The sequence below is a fragment of the Anomaloglossus baeobatrachus genome, unplaced genomic scaffold, assembly GCF_048569485.1.
Source record: "Anomaloglossus baeobatrachus isolate aAnoBae1 unplaced genomic scaffold, aAnoBae1.hap1 Scaffold_542, whole genome shotgun sequence".
Classification (NCBI taxonomy): domain Eukaryota; kingdom Metazoa; phylum Chordata; class Amphibia; order Anura; family Aromobatidae; genus Anomaloglossus; species Anomaloglossus baeobatrachus.
Window position 1 is genome coordinate 28376 of NW_027444798.1, and position 14849 is coordinate 43224.

General features: G+C 46.8%; 11 non-coding genes and 1 pseudogene across 11 annotated transcripts; all 12 read right to left on the bottom strand.

The window, feature by feature from the left end:
- Positions 1–67: 67 nt before the first annotated feature.
- Positions 68–194, bottom strand: LOC142283583 (U2 spliceosomal RNA; annotated as a pseudogene).
- A 1117-nt stretch (positions 195–1311) lies between these two features.
- LOC142283594 (U2 spliceosomal RNA) lies at positions 1312–1502 on the bottom strand. Its single transcript, XR_012745218.1, has one exon. It is a non-coding gene; the product is annotated as a U2 spliceosomal RNA (small nuclear RNA).
- A 1117-nt stretch (positions 1503–2619) lies between these two features.
- Positions 2620–2810, bottom strand: LOC142283595 (U2 spliceosomal RNA). The gene has a single exon (XR_012745219.1). It is a non-coding gene; the product is annotated as a U2 spliceosomal RNA (small nuclear RNA).
- Positions 2811–3927: 1117 nt separating this feature from the next.
- Positions 3928–4118, bottom strand: LOC142283597 (U2 spliceosomal RNA). Its single transcript, XR_012745220.1, has one exon. It is a non-coding gene; the product is annotated as a U2 spliceosomal RNA (small nuclear RNA).
- A 1117-nt stretch (positions 4119–5235) lies between these two features.
- Positions 5236–5426, bottom strand: LOC142283560 (U2 spliceosomal RNA). Its single transcript, XR_012745191.1, has one exon. It is a non-coding gene; the product is annotated as a U2 spliceosomal RNA (small nuclear RNA).
- Positions 5427–6543: 1117 nt separating this feature from the next.
- On the bottom strand, positions 6544–6734 carry LOC142283599 (U2 spliceosomal RNA). Its single transcript, XR_012745222.1, has one exon. It is a non-coding gene; the product is annotated as a U2 spliceosomal RNA (small nuclear RNA).
- A 1117-nt stretch (positions 6735–7851) lies between these two features.
- Positions 7852–8042, bottom strand: LOC142283600 (U2 spliceosomal RNA). The gene has a single exon (XR_012745223.1). It is a non-coding gene; the product is annotated as a U2 spliceosomal RNA (small nuclear RNA).
- Positions 8043–9159: 1117 nt separating this feature from the next.
- LOC142283601 (U2 spliceosomal RNA) lies at positions 9160–9350 on the bottom strand. The gene has a single exon (XR_012745224.1). It is a non-coding gene; the product is annotated as a U2 spliceosomal RNA (small nuclear RNA).
- A 1117-nt stretch (positions 9351–10467) lies between these two features.
- LOC142283602 (U2 spliceosomal RNA) lies at positions 10468–10658 on the bottom strand. Its single transcript, XR_012745225.1, has one exon. It is a non-coding gene; the product is annotated as a U2 spliceosomal RNA (small nuclear RNA).
- Positions 10659–11775: 1117 nt separating this feature from the next.
- Positions 11776–11966, bottom strand: LOC142283603 (U2 spliceosomal RNA). The gene has a single exon (XR_012745226.1). It is a non-coding gene; the product is annotated as a U2 spliceosomal RNA (small nuclear RNA).
- Positions 11967–13083: 1117 nt separating this feature from the next.
- On the bottom strand, positions 13084–13274 carry LOC142283604 (U2 spliceosomal RNA). The gene has a single exon (XR_012745227.1). It is a non-coding gene; the product is annotated as a U2 spliceosomal RNA (small nuclear RNA).
- A 1117-nt stretch (positions 13275–14391) lies between these two features.
- On the bottom strand, positions 14392–14582 carry LOC142283605 (U2 spliceosomal RNA). The gene has a single exon (XR_012745228.1). It is a non-coding gene; the product is annotated as a U2 spliceosomal RNA (small nuclear RNA).
- Between the last annotated feature and the right edge of the window lie 267 nt (positions 14583–14849).

Sequence of the window (14849 nt, forward strand, 5' to 3'; positions counted from 1 at the left end):
TCCTGGGGCACATTGCACCATAGCCCCCACACTTACTCAGTCTAATAGCCTCGATCCTGGTAGGGCCATGTTTTCCTCTAGATGAATATACTATACATCAAGAGTACTAGCAAGCGCAACCTTCCAGTGTGCATTGCATCTGCCGAGCCTCACAGATACTACACTTGATCTTAGCCAAAAGGCCGAGAAGCGATAACCAGAATTGGTTTGGGCCTCGAGTGGCACCCTGGCCTATGCCGGACACATCTTAGGGAGAGAGAGCGAGAGGGAGACAAACCCACGCCTACACAAGACATTTTGTCACCCAAGCCAACCCTTGAAAAGGCTGCTTTGCAGAGCAAAAACAAGAAGAATGGTGCGTTTTGCAGCCGCCGCCCACTGCAATGAATCTGAATAACTCCTCCTTTAGGGCGCAAGCAACTCCCCTCCCCCTTGCAGTCTTTCCAATTCACGATACAAAAAGACGGACAGGACAGGTTGCCTGACTTTCCGTCACTGCCACCCTTTGCCATCCTTACCCGTAGAAAGCCCTTTCATCATCCCCAAACCCTAATCTTTTCCCTTTCCTTCCCAGCCCCCAAACCCTGCCCTCTGTACCTTTCTCACCACCCGCTTCCCTTCTCCTGTCATCCCCCTACCACCCGGGAAAAAAAGAGATTGCCCCCTCCTTCCACTAGCCCACCCTCCCACCCAAAGAACAACTTCTTCTGCGCAGCTTGTTTTCTAGGCAGCAGCGCTATTGTGATGTCATCGGGGGGCATTGTGACAAGCCGCCAGTGTTCCGTCTCTTCATGTTGTGCACTGTTCAAACCGAAAATACATCAACAGGCAGGCTACAGAAAAGCTTACTAACAAAGGTTAGAGAGGGGCTTTCTCAGAGGGCTTTTTACAGTTTGTCTATTCCCAATTAGCCGGTTTAGTATACTTAATGAAAGTACTAATTCTTTCATAGGCCGCCCATTCTTAGTATTTGACGTTCAGGTAACAACAGGTAACTTTATTTGGAGTGGAAGCAGAGAGATAACACCAGATGCCAATTGTAGATCCTCTCACACCTGTGGTCACTGCAGCATCTGACTCCACTTTGTCCAAAAGGGATCTATTCCATTCAATTACACATGATCTAGATTAGACTGACAACAAGATACTGCACGGGACATAGCAGAGTTGGTGAAGTTGAGTGGTGATGAGTTTGCTATTTGGATGAATAAAGCAAGTAAAAAGTGTGTTAGATAAAAATTCATTTCAATTCGCTAATCGGGCTAATATGAATCAGGTGAATCGAGTTCTGCTTTTGGAAACTGGGTTAAGAAGGGGTGCACCGTTCCTGGAGGTACTGCAATACCAGGTCAATGCGTGGAGTGGACAGAGCAAGCTCTTTTTCCATCTCCCTGTTCTAAAAATCCATTTAATATATGGTCCCCAGATAGGGGACGTATCAGATATTAAACTGATAAGAACAGATACTACACTTGATCTTAGCCAAAAGGCCGAGAAGCGATAACCAGAATTGGTTTGGGCCTCGAGTGGCACCCTGGCCTATGCCGGACACATCTTAGGGAGAGAGAGCGAGAGGGAGACAAACCCACGCCTACACAAGACATTTTGTCACCCAAGCCAACCCTTGAAAAGGCTGCTTTGCAGAGCAAAAACAAGAAGAATGGTGCGTTTTGCAGCCGCCGCCCACTGCAATGAATCTGAATAACTCCTCCTTTAGGGCGCAAGCAACTCCCCTCCCCCTTGCAGTCTTTCCAATTCACGATACAAAAATACGGACAGGACAGGTTGCCTGACTTTCCGTCACTGCCACCCTTTGCCATCCTTACCCGTAGAAAGCCCTTTCATCATCCCCAAACCCTAATCTTTTCCCTTTCCTTCCCAGCCCCCAAACCCTGCCCTCTGTACCTTTCTCACCACCCGCTTCCCTTCTCCTGTCATCCCCCTACCACCCGGGAAAAAAAGAGATTGCCCCCTCCTTCCACTAGCCCACCCTCCCACCCAAAGAACAACTTCTTCTGCGCAGCTTGTTTTCTAGGCAGCAGCGCTATTGTGATGTCATCGGGGGGCATTGTGACAAGCCGCCAGTGTTCCGTCTCTTCATGTTGTGCACTGTTCAAACCGAAAATACATCAACAGGCAGGCTACAGAAAAGCTTACTAACAAAGGTTAGAGAGGGGCTTTCTCAGAGGGCTTTTTACAGTTTGTCTATTCCCAATTAGCCGGTTTAGTATACTTAATGAAAGTACTAATTCTTTCATAGGCCGCCCATTCTTAGTATTTGACGTTCAGGTAACAACAGGTAACTTTATTTGGAGTGGAAGCAGAGAGATAACACCAGATGCCAATTGTAGATCCTCTCACACCTGTGGTCACTGCAGCATCTGACTCCACTTTGTCCAAAAGGGATCTATTCCATTCAATTACACATGATGTAGATTAGACTGACAACAAGATACTGCACGGGACATAGCAGAGTTGGTGAAGTTGAGTGGTGATGAGTTTGCTATTTGGATGAATAAAGCAAGTAAAAAGTGTGTTAGATAAAAATTCATTTCAATTCGCTAATCGGGCTAATATGAATCAGGTGAATCGAGTTCTGCTTTTGGAAACTGGGTTAAGAAGGGGTGCACCGTTCCTGGAGGTACTGCAATACCAGGTCAATGCGTGGAGTGGACAGAGCAAGCTCTTTTTCCATCTCCCTGTTCTAAAAATCCATTTAATATATGGTCCCCAGATAGGGGACGTATCAGATATTAAACTGATAAGAACAGATACTACACTTGATCTTAGCCAAAAGGCCGAGAAGCGATAACCAGAATTGGTTTGGGCCTCGAGTGGCACCCTGGCCTATGCCGGACACATCTTAGGGAGAGAGAGCGAGAGGGAGACAAACCCACGCCTACACAAGACATTTTGTCACCCAAGCCAACCCTTGAAAAGGCTGCTTTGCAGAGCAAAAACAAGAAGAATGGTGCGTTTTGCAGCCGCCGCCCACTGCAATGAATCTGAATAACTCCTCCTTTAGGGCGCAAGCAACTCCCCTCCCCCTTGCAGTCTTTCCAATTCACGATACAAAAAGACGGACAGGACAGGTTGCCTGACTTTCCGTCACTGCCACCCTTTGCCATCCTTACCCGTAGAAAGCCCTTTCATCATCCCCAAACCCTAATCTTTTCCCTTTCCTTCCCAGCCCCCAAACCCTGCCCTCTGTACCTTTCTCACCACCCGCTTCCCTTCTCCTGTCATCCCCCTACCACCCGGGAAAAAAAGAGATTGCCCCCTCCTTCCACTAGCCCACCCTCCCACCCAAAGAACAACTTCTTCTGCGCAGCTTGTTTTCTAGGCAGCAGCGCTATTGTGATGTCATCGGGGGGCATTGTGACAAGCCGCCAGTGTTCCGTCTCTTCATGTTGTGCACTGTTCAAACCGAAAATACATCAACAGGCAGGCTACAGAAAAGCTTACTAACAAAGGTTAGAGAGGGGCTTTCTCAGAGGGCTTTTTACAGTTTGTCTATTCCCAATTAGCCGGTTTAGTATACTTAATGAAAGTACTAATTCTTTCATAGGCCGCCCATTCTTAGTATTTGACGTTCAGGTAACAACAGGTAACTTTATTTGGAGTGGAAGCAGAGAGATAACACCAGATGCCAATTGTAGATCCTCTCACACCTGTGGTCACTGCAGCATCTGACTCCACTTTGTCCAAAAGGGATCTATTCCATTCAATTACACATGATCTAGATTAGACTGACAACAAGATACTGCACGGGACATAGCAGAGTTGGTGAAGTTGAGTGGTGATGAGTTTGCTATTTGGATGAATAAAGCAAGTAAAAAGTGTGTTAGATAAAAATTCATTTCAATTCGCTAATCGGGCTAATATGAATCAGGTGAATCGAGTTCTGCTTTTGGAAACTGGGTTAAGAAGGGGTGCACCGTTCCTGGAGGTACTGCAATACCAGGTCAATGCGTGGAGTGGACAGAGCAAGCTCTTTTTCCATCTCCCTGTTCTAAAAATCCATTTAATATATGGTCCCCAGATAGGGGACGTATCAGATATTAAACTGATAAGAACAGATACTACACTTGATCTTAGCCAAAAGGCCGAGAAGCGATAACCAGAATTGGTTTGGGCCTCGAGTGGCACCCTGGCCTATGCCGGACACATCTTAGGGAGAGAGAGCGAGAGGGAGACAAACCCACGCCTACACAAGACATTTTGTCACCCAAGCCAACCCTTGAAAAGGCTGCTTTGCAGAGCAAAAACAAGAAGAATGGTGCGTTTTGCAGCCGCCGCCCACTGCAATGAATCTGAATAACTCCTCCTTTAGGGCGCAAGCAACTCCCCTCCCCCTTGCAGTCTTTCCAATTCACGATACAAAAAGACGGACAGGACAGGTTGCCTGACTTTCCGTCACTGCCACCCTTTGCCATCCTTACCCGTAGAAAGCCCTTTCATCATCCCCAAACCCTAATCTTTTCCCTTTCCTTCCCAGCCCCCAAACCCTGCCCTCTGTACCTTTCTCACCACCCGCTTCCCTTCTCCTGTCATCCCCCTACCACCCGGGAAAAAAAGAGATTGCCCCCTCCTTCCACTAGCCCACCCTCCCACCCAAAGAACAACTTCTTCTGCGCAGCTTGTTTTCTAGGCAGCAGCGCTATTGTGATGTCATCAGGGGGCATTGTGACAAGCCGCCAGTGTTCCGTCTCTTCATGTTGTGCACTGTTCAAACCGAAAATACATCAACAGGCAGGCTACAGAAAAGCTTACTAACAAAGGTTAGAGAGGGGCTTTCTCAGAGGGCTTTTTACAGTTTGTCTATTCCCAATTAGCCGGTTTAGTATACTTAATGAAAGTACTAATTCTTTCATAGGCCGCCCATTCTTAGTATTTGACGTTCAGGTAACAACAGGTAACTTTATTTGGAGTGGAAGCAGAGAGATAACACCAGATGCCAATTGTAGATCCTCTCACACCTGTGGTCACTGCAGCATCTGACTCCACTTTGTCCAAAAGGGATCTATTCCATTCAATTACACATGATCTAGATTAGACTGACAACAAGATACTGCACGGGACATAGCAGAGTTGGTGAAGTTGAGTGGTGATGAGTTTGCTATTTGGATGAATAAAGCAAGTAAAAAGTGTGTTAGATAAAAATTCATTTCAATTCGCTAATCGGGCTAATATGAATCAGGTGAATCGAGTTCTGCTTTTGGAAACTGGGTTAAGAAGGGGTGCACCGTTCCTGGAGGTACTGCAATACCAGGTCAATGCGTGGAGTGGACAGAGCAAGCTCTTTTTCCATCTCCCTGTTCTAAAAATCCATTTAATATATGGTCCCCAGATAGGGGACGTATCAGATATTAAACTGATAAGAACAGATACTACATTTGATCTTAGCCAAAAGGCCGAGAAGCGATAACCAGAATTGGTTTGGGCCTCGAGTGGCACCCTGGCCTATGCCGGACACATCTTAGGGAGAGAGAGCGAGAGGGAGACAAACCCACGCCTACACAAGACATTTTGTCACCCAAGCCAACCCTTGAAAAGGCTGCTTTGCAGAGCAAAAACAAGAAGAATGGTGCGTTTTGCAGCCGCCGCCCACTGCAATGAATCTGAATAACTCCTCCTTTAGGGTGCAAGCAACTCCCCTCCCCCTTGCAGTCTTTCCAATTCACGATACAAAAAGACGGACAGGACAGGTTGCCTGACTTTCCGTCACTGCCACCCTTTGCCATCCTTACCCGTAGAAAGCCCTTTCATCATCCCCAAACCCTAATCTTTTCCCTTTCCTTCCCAGCCCCCAAACCCTGCCCTCTGTACCTTTCTCACCACCCGCTTCCCTTCTCCTGTCATCCCCCTACCACCCGGGAAAAAAAGAGATTGCCCCCTCCTTCCACTAGCCCACCCTCCCACCCAAAGAACAACTTCTTCTGCGCAGCTTGTTTTCTAGGCAGCAGCGCTATTGTGATGTCATCGGGGGGCATTGTGACAAGCCGCCAGTGTTCCGTCTCTTCATGTTGTGCACTGTTCAAACCGAAAATACATCAACAGGCAGGCTACAGAAAAGCTTACTAACAAAGGTTAGAGAGGGGCTTTCTCAGAGGGCTTTTTACAGTTTGTCTATTCCCAATTAGCCGGTTTAGTATACTTAATGAAAGTACTAATTCTTTCATAGGCCGCCCATTCTTAGTATTTGACGTTCAGGTAACAACAGGTAACTTTATTTGGAGTGGAAGCAGAGAGATAACACCAGATGCCAATTGTAGATCCTCTCACACCTGTGGTCACTGCAGCATCTGACTCCACTTTGTCCAAAAGGGATCTATTCCATTCAATTACACATGATCTAGATTAGACTGACAACAAGATACTGCACGGGACATAGCAGAGTTGGTGAAGTTGAGTGGTGATGAGTTTGCTATTTGGATGAATAAAGCAAGTAAAAAGTGTGTTAGATAAAAATTCATTTCAATTCGCTAATCGGGCTAATATGAATCAGGTGAATCGAGTTCTGCTTTTGGAAACTGGGTTAAGAAGGGGTGCACCGTTCCTGGAGGTACTGCAATACCAGGTCAATGCGTGGAGTGGACAGAGCAAGCTCTTTTTCCATCTCCCTGTTCTAAAAATCCATTTAATATATGGTCCCCAGATAGGGGACGTATCAGATATTAAACTGATAAGAACAGATACTACACTTGATCTTAGCCAAAAGGCCGAGAAGCGATAACCAGAATTGGTTTGGGCCTCGAGTGGCACCCTGGCCTATGCCGGACACATCTTAGGGAGAGAGAGCGAGAGGGAGACAAACCCACGCCTACACAAGACATTTTGTCACCCAAGCCAACCCTTGAAAAGGCTGCTTTGCAGAGCAAAAACAAGAAGAATGGTGCGTTTTGCAGCCGCCGCCCACTGCAATGAATCTGAATAACTCCTCCTTTAGGGCGCAAGCAACTCCCCTCCCCCTTGCAGTCTTTCCAATTCACGATACAAAAAGACGGACAGGACAGGTTGCCTGACTTTCCGTCACTGCCACCCTTTGCCATCCTTACCCGTAGAAAGCCCTTTCATCATCCCCAAACCCTAATCTTTTCCCTTTCCTTCCCAGCCCCCAAACCCTGCCCTCTGTACCTTTCTCACCACCCGCTTCCCTTCTCCTGTCATCCCCCTACCACCCGGGAAAAAAAGAGATTGCCCCCTCCTTCCACTAGCCCACCCTCCCACCCAAAGAACAACTTCTTCTGCGCAGCTTGTTTTCTAGGCAGCAGCGCTATTGTGATGTCATCGGGGGGCATTGTGACAAGCCGCCAGTGTTCCGTCTCTTCATGTTGTGCACTGTTCAAACCGAAAATACATCAACAGGCAGGCTACAGAAAAGCTTACTAACAAAGGTTAGAGAGGGGCTTTCTCAGAGGGCTTTTTACAGTTTGTCTATTCCCAATTAGCCGGTTTAGTATACTTAATGAAAGTACTAATTCTTTCATAGGCCGCCCATTCTTAGTATTTGACGTTCAGGTAACAACAGGTAACTTTATTTGGAGTGGAAGCAGAGAGATAACACCAGATGCCAATTGTAGATCCTCTCACACCTGTGGTCACTGCAGCATCTGACTCCACTTTGTCCAAAAGGGATCTATTCCATTCAATTACACATGATCTAGATTAGACTGACAACAAGATACTGCACGGGACATAGCAGAGTTGGTGAAGTTGAGTGGTGATGAGTTTGCTATTTGGATGAATAAAGCAAGTAAAAAGTGTGTTAGATAAAAATTCATTTCAATTCGCTAATCGGGCTAATATGAATCAGGTGAATCGAGTTCTGCTTTTGGAAACTGGGTTAAGAAGGGGTGCACCGTTCCTGGAGGTACTGCAATACCAGGTCAATGCGTGGAGTGGACAGAGCAAGCTCTTTTTCCATCTCCCTGTTCTAAAAATCCATTTAATATATGGTCCCCAGATAGGGGACGTATCAGATATTAAACTGATAAGAACAGATACTACACTTGATCTTAGCCAAAAGGCCGAGAAGCGATAACCAGAATTGGTTTGGGCCTCGAGTGGCACCCTGGCCTATGCCGGACACATCTTAGGGAGAGAGAGCGAGAGGGAGACAAACCCACGCCTACACAAGACATTTTGTCACCCAAGCCAACCCTTGAAAAGGCTGCTTTGCAGAGCAAAAACAAGAAGAATGGTGCGTTTTGCAGCCGCCGCCCACTGCAATGAATCTGAATAACTCCTCCTTTAGGGCGCAAGCAACTCCCCTCCCCCTTGCAGTCTTTCCAATTCACGATACAAAAAGACGGACAGGACAGGTTGCCTGACTTTCCGTCACTGCCACCCTTTGCCATCCTTACCCGTAGAAAGCCCTTTCATCATCCCCAAACCCTAATTTTTTCCCTTTCCTTCCCAGCCCCCAAACCCTGCCCTCTGTACCTTTCTCACCACCCGCTTCCCTTCTCCTGTCATCCCCCTACCACCCGGGAAAAAAAGAGATTGCCCCCTCCTTCCACTAGCCCACCCTCCCACCCAAAGAACAACTTCTTCTGCGCAGCTTGTTTTCTAGGCAGCAGCGCTATTGTGATGTCATCGGGGGGCATTGTGACAAGCCGCCAGTGTTCCGTCTCTTCATGTTGTGCACTGTTCAAACCGAAAATACATCAACAGGCAGGCTACAGAAAAGCTTACTAACAAAGGTTAGAGAGGGGCTTTCTCAGAGGGCTTTTTACAGTTTGTCTATTCCCAATTAGCCGGTTTAGTATACTTAATGAAAGTACTAATTCTTTCATAGGCCGCCCATTCTTAGTATTTGACGTTCAGGTAACAACAGGTAACTTTATTTGGAGTGGAAGCAGAGAGATAACACCAGATGCCAATTGTAGATCCTCTCACACCTGTGGTCACTGCAGCATCTGACTCCACTTTGTCCAAAAGGGATCTATTCCATTCAATTACACATGATCTAGATTAGACTGACAACAAGATACTGCACGGGACATAGCAGAGTTGGTGAAGTTGAGTGGTGATGAGTTTGCTATTTGGATGAATAAAGCAAGTAAAAAGTGTGTTAGATAAAAATTCATTTCAATTCGCTAATCGGGCTAATATGAATCAGGTGAATCGAGTTCTGCTTTTGGAAACTGGGTTAAGAAGGGGTGCACCGTTCCTGGAGGTACTGCAATACCAGGTCAATGCGTGGAGTGGACAGAGCAAGCTCTTTTTCCATCTCCCTGTTCTAAAAATCCATTTAATATATGGTCCCCAGATAGGGGACGTATCAGATATTAAACTGATAAGAACAGATACTACACTTGATCTTAGCCAAAAGGCCGAGAAGCGATAACCAGAATTGGTTTGGGCCTCGAGTGGCACCCTGGCCTATGCCGGACACATCTTAGGGAGAGAGAGCGAGAGGGAGACAAACCCACGCCTACACAAGACATTTTGTCACCCAAGCCAACCCTTGAAAAGGCTGCTTTGCAGAGCAAAAACAAGAAGAATGGTGCGTTTTGCAGCCGCCGCCCACTGCAATGAATCTGAATAACTCCTCCTTTAGGGCGCAAGCAACTCCCCTCCCCCTTGCAGTCTTTCCAATTCACGATACAAAAAGACGGACAGGACAGGTTGCCTGACTTTCCGTCACTGCCACCCTTTGCCATCCTTACCCGTAGAAAGCCCTTTCATCATCCCCAAACCCTAATCTTTTCCCTTTCCTTCCCAGCCCCCAAACCCTGCCCTCTGTACCTTTCTCACCACCCGCTTCCCTTCTCCTGTCATCCCCCTACCACCCGGGAAAAAAAGAGATTGCCCCCTCCTTCCACTAGCCCACCCTCCCACCCAAAGAACAACTTCTTCTGCGCAGCTTGTTTTCTAGGCAGCAGCGCTATTGTGATGTCATCGGGGGGCATTGTGACAAGCCGCCAGTGTTCCGTCTCTTCATGTTGTGCACTGTTCAAACCGAAAATACATCAACAGGCAGGCTACAGAAAAGCTTACTAACAAAGGTTAGAGAGGGGCTTTCTCAGAGGGCTTTTTACAGTTTGTCTATTCCCAATTAGCCGGTTTAGTATACTTAATGAAAGTACTAATTCTTTCATAGGCCGCCCATTCTTAGTATTTGACGTTCAGGTAACAACAGGTAACTTTATTTGGAGTGGAAGCAGAGAGATAACACCAGATGCCAATTGTAGATCCTCTCACACCTGTGGTCACTGCAGCATCTGACTCCACTTTGTCCAAAAGGGATCTATTCCATTCAATTACACATGATCTAGATTAGACTGACAACAAGATACTGCACGGGACATAGCAGAGTTGGTGAAGTTGAGTGGTGATGAGTTTGCTATTTGGATGAATAAAGCAAGTAAAAAGTGTGTTAGATAAAAATTCATTTCAATTCGCTAATCGGGCTAATATGAATCAGGTGAATCGAGTTCTGCTTTTGGAAACTGGGTTAAGAAGGGGTGCACCGTTCCTGGAGGTACTGCAATACCAGGTCAATGCGTGGAGTGGACAGAGCAAGCTCTTTTTCCATCTCCCTGTTCTAAAAATCCATTTAATATATGGTCCCCAGATAGGGGACGTATCAGATATTAAACTGATAAGAACAGATACTACACTTGATCTTAGCCAAAAGGCCGAGAAGCGATAACCAGAATTGGTTTGGGCCTCGAGTGGCACCCTGGCCTATGCCGGACACATCTTAGGGAGAGAGAGCGAGAGGGAGACAAACCCACGCCTACACAAGACATTTTGTCACCCAAGCCAACCCTTGAAAAGGCTGCTTTGCAGAGCAAAAACAAGAAGAATGGTGCGTTTTGCAGCCGCCGCCCACTGCAATGAATCTGAATAACTCCTCCTTTAGGGCGCAAGCAACTCCCCTCCCCCTTGCAGTCTTTCCAATTCACGATACAAAAAGACGGACAGGACAGGTTGCCTGACTTTCCGTCACTGCCACCCTTTGCCATCCTTACCCGTAGAAAGCCCTTTCATCATCCCCAAACCCTAATCTTTTCCCTTTCCTTCCCAGCCCCCAAACCCTGCCCTCTGTACCTTTCTCACCACCCGCTTCCCTTCTCCTGTCATCCCCCTACCACCCGGGAAAAAAAGAGATTGCCCCCTCCTTCCACTAGCCCACCCTCCCACCCAAAGAACAACTTCTTCTGCGCAGCTTGTTTTCTAGGCAGCAGCGCTATTGTGATGTCATCGGGGGGCATTGTGACAAGCCGCCAGTGTTCCGTCTCTTCATGTTGTGCACTGTTCAAACCGAAAATACATCAACAGGCAGGCTACAGAAAAGCTTACTAACAAAGGTTAGAGAGGGGCTTTCTCAGAGGGCTTTTTACAGTTTGTCTATTCCCAATTAGCCGGTTTAGTATACTTAATGAAAGTACTAATTCTTTCATAGGCCGCCCATTCTTAGTATTTGACGTTCAGGTAACAACAGGTAACTTTATTTGGAGTGGAAGCAGAGAGATAACACCAGATGCCAATTGTAGATCCTCTCACACCTGTGGTCACTGCAGCATCTGACTCCACTTTGTCCAAAAGGGATCTATTCCATTCAATTACACATGATCTAGATTAGACTGACAACAAGATACTGCACGGGACATAGCAGAGTTGGTGAAGTTGAGTGGTGATGAGTTTGCTATTTGGATGAATAAAGCAAGTAAAAAGTGTGTTAGATAAAAATTCATTTCAATTCGCTAATCGGGCTAATATGAATCAGGTGAATCGAGTTCTGCTTTTGGAAACTGGGTTAAGAAGGGGTGCACCGTTCCTGGAGGTACTGCAATACCAGGTCAATGCGTGGAGTGGACAGAGCAAGCTCTTTTTCCATCTCCCTGTTCTAAAAATCCATTTAATATATGGTCCCCAGATAGGGGACGTATCAGATATTAAACTGATAAGAACAGATACTACACTTGATCTTAGCCAAAAGGCCGAGAAGCGATAACCAGAATTGGTTTGGGCCTCGAGTGGCACCCTGGCCTATGCCGGACACATCTTAGGGAGAGAGAGCGAGAGGGAGACAAACCCACGCCTACACAAGACATTTTGTCACCCAAGCCAACCCTTGAAAAGGCTGCTTTGCAGAGCAAAAACAAGAAGAATGGTGCGTTTTGCAGCCGCCGCCCACTGCAATGAATCTGAATAACTCCTCCTTTAGGGCGCAAGCAACTCCCCTCCCCCTTGCAGTCTTTCCAATTCACGATACAAAAAGACGGACAGGACAGGTTGCCTGACTTTCCGTCACTGCCACCCTTTGCCATCCTTACCCGTAGAAAGCCCTTTCATCATCCCCAAACCCTAATCTTTTCCCTTTCCTTCCCAGCCCCCAAACCCTGCCCTCTGTACCTTTCTCACCACCCGCTTCCCTTCTCCTGTCATCCCCCTACCACCCGGGAAAAAAAGAGATTGCCCCCTCCTTCCACTAGCCCACCCTCCCACCCAAAGAACAACTTCTTCTGCGCAGCTTGTTTTCTAGGCAGCAGCGCTATTGTGATGTCATCGGGGGGCATTGTGACAAGCCGCCAGTGTTCCGTCTCTTCATGTTGTGCACTGTTCAAACCGAAAATACATCAACAGGCAGGCTACAGAAAAGCTTACTAACAAAGGTTAGAGAGGGGCTTTCTCAGAGGGCTTTTTACAGTTTGTCTATTCCCAATTAGCCGGTTTAGTATACTTAATGAAAGTACTAATTCTTTCATAGGCCGCCCATTCTTAGTATTTGACGTTCAGGTAACAACAGGTAACTTTATTTGGAGTGGAAGCAGAGAGATAACACCAGATGCCAATTGTAGATCCTCTCACACCTGTGGTCACTGCAGCATCTGACTCCACTTTGTCCAAAAGGGATCTATTCCATTCAATTACACATGATCTAGATTAGACTGACAACAAGATACTGCACGGGACATAGCAGAGTTGGTGAAGTTGAGTGGTGATGAGTTTGCTATTTGGATGAATAAAGCAAGTAAAAAGTGTGTTAGATAAAAATTCATTTCAATTCGCTAATCGGGCTAATATGAATCAGGTGAATCGAGTTCTGCTTTTGGAAACTGGGTTAAGAAGGGGTGCACCGTTCCTGGAGGTACTGCAATACCAGGTCAATGCGTGGAGTGGACAGAGCAAGCTCTTTTTCCATCTCCCTGTTCTAAAAATCCATTTAATATATGGTCCCCAGATAGGGGACGTATCAGATATTAAACTGATAAGAACAGATACTACACTTGATCTTAGCCAAAAGGCCGAGAAGCGATAACCAGAATTGGTTTGGGCCTCGAGTGGCACCCTGGCCTATGCCGGACACATCTTAGGGAGAGAGAGCGAGAGGGAGACAAACCCACGCCTACACAAGACATTTTGTCACCCAAGCCAACCCTTGAAAAGGCTGCTTTGCAGAGCAAAAACAAGAAGAATGGTGCGTTTTGCAGCCGCCGCCCACTGCAATGAATCTGAATAACTCCTCCTTTAGGGCGCAAGCAACTCCCCTCCCCCTTGCAGTCTTTCCAATTCACGATACAAAAAGACGGACAGGACAGGTTGCCTGACTTTCCGTCACTGCCACCCTTTGCCATCCTTACCCGTAGAAAGCCCTTTCATCATCCCCAAACCCTAATCTTTTCCCTTTCCTTCCCAGCCCCCAAACCCTGCCCTCTGTACCTTTCTCACCACCCGCTTCCCTTCTCCTGTCATCCCCCTACCACCCGGGAAAAAAAGAGATTGCCCCCTCCTTCCACTAGCCCACCCTCCCACCCAAAGAACAACTTCTTCTGCGCAGCTTGTTTTCTAGGCAGCAGCGCTATTGTGATGTCATCGGGGGGCATTGTGACAAGCCGCCAGTGTTCCGTCTCTTCATGTTGTGCACTGTTCAAACCGAAAATACATCAACAGGCAGGCTACAGAAAAGCTTACTAACAAAGGTTAGAGAGGGGCTTTCTCAGAGGGCTTTTTACAGTTTGTCTATTCCCAATTAGCCGGTTTAGTATACTTAATGAAAGTACTAATTCTTTCATAGGCCGCCCATTCTTAGTATTTGACGTTCAGGTAACAACAGGTAACTTTATTTGGAGTGGAAGCAGAGAGATAACACCAGATGCCAATTGTAGATCCTCTCACACCTGTGGTCACTGCAGCATCTGACTCCACTTTGTCCAAAAGGGATCTATTCCATTCAATTACACATGATCTAGATTAGACTGACAACAAGATACTGCACGGGACATAGCAGAGTTGGTGAAGTTGAGTGGTGATGAGTTTGCTATTTGGATGAATAAAGCAAGTAAAAAGTGTGTTAGATAAAAATTCATTTCAATTCGCTAATCGGGCTAATATGAATCAGGTGAATCGAGTTCTGCTTTTGGAAACTGGGTTAAGAAGGGGTGCACCGTTCCTGGAGGTACTGCAATACCAGGTCAATGCGTGGAGTGGACAGAGCAAGCTCTTTTTCCATCTCCCTGTTCTAAAAATCCATTTAATATATGGTCCCCAGATAGGGGACGTATCAGATATTAAACTGATAAGAACAGATACTACACTTGATCTTAGCCAAAAGGCCGAGAAGCGATAACCAGAATTGGTTTGGGCCTCGAGTGGCACCCTGGCCTATGCCGGACACATCTTAGGGAGAGAGAGCGAGAGGGAGACAAACCCACGCCTACACAAGACATTTTGTCACCCAAGCCAACCCTTGAAAAGGCTGCTTTGCAGAGCAAAAACAAGAAGAATGGTGCGTTTTGCAGCCGCCGCCCACTGCAATGAATCTGAATAACTCCTCCTTTAGGGCGCAAGCAACTCCCCTCCCCCTTGCAGTCTTTCCAATTCACGATACAAAA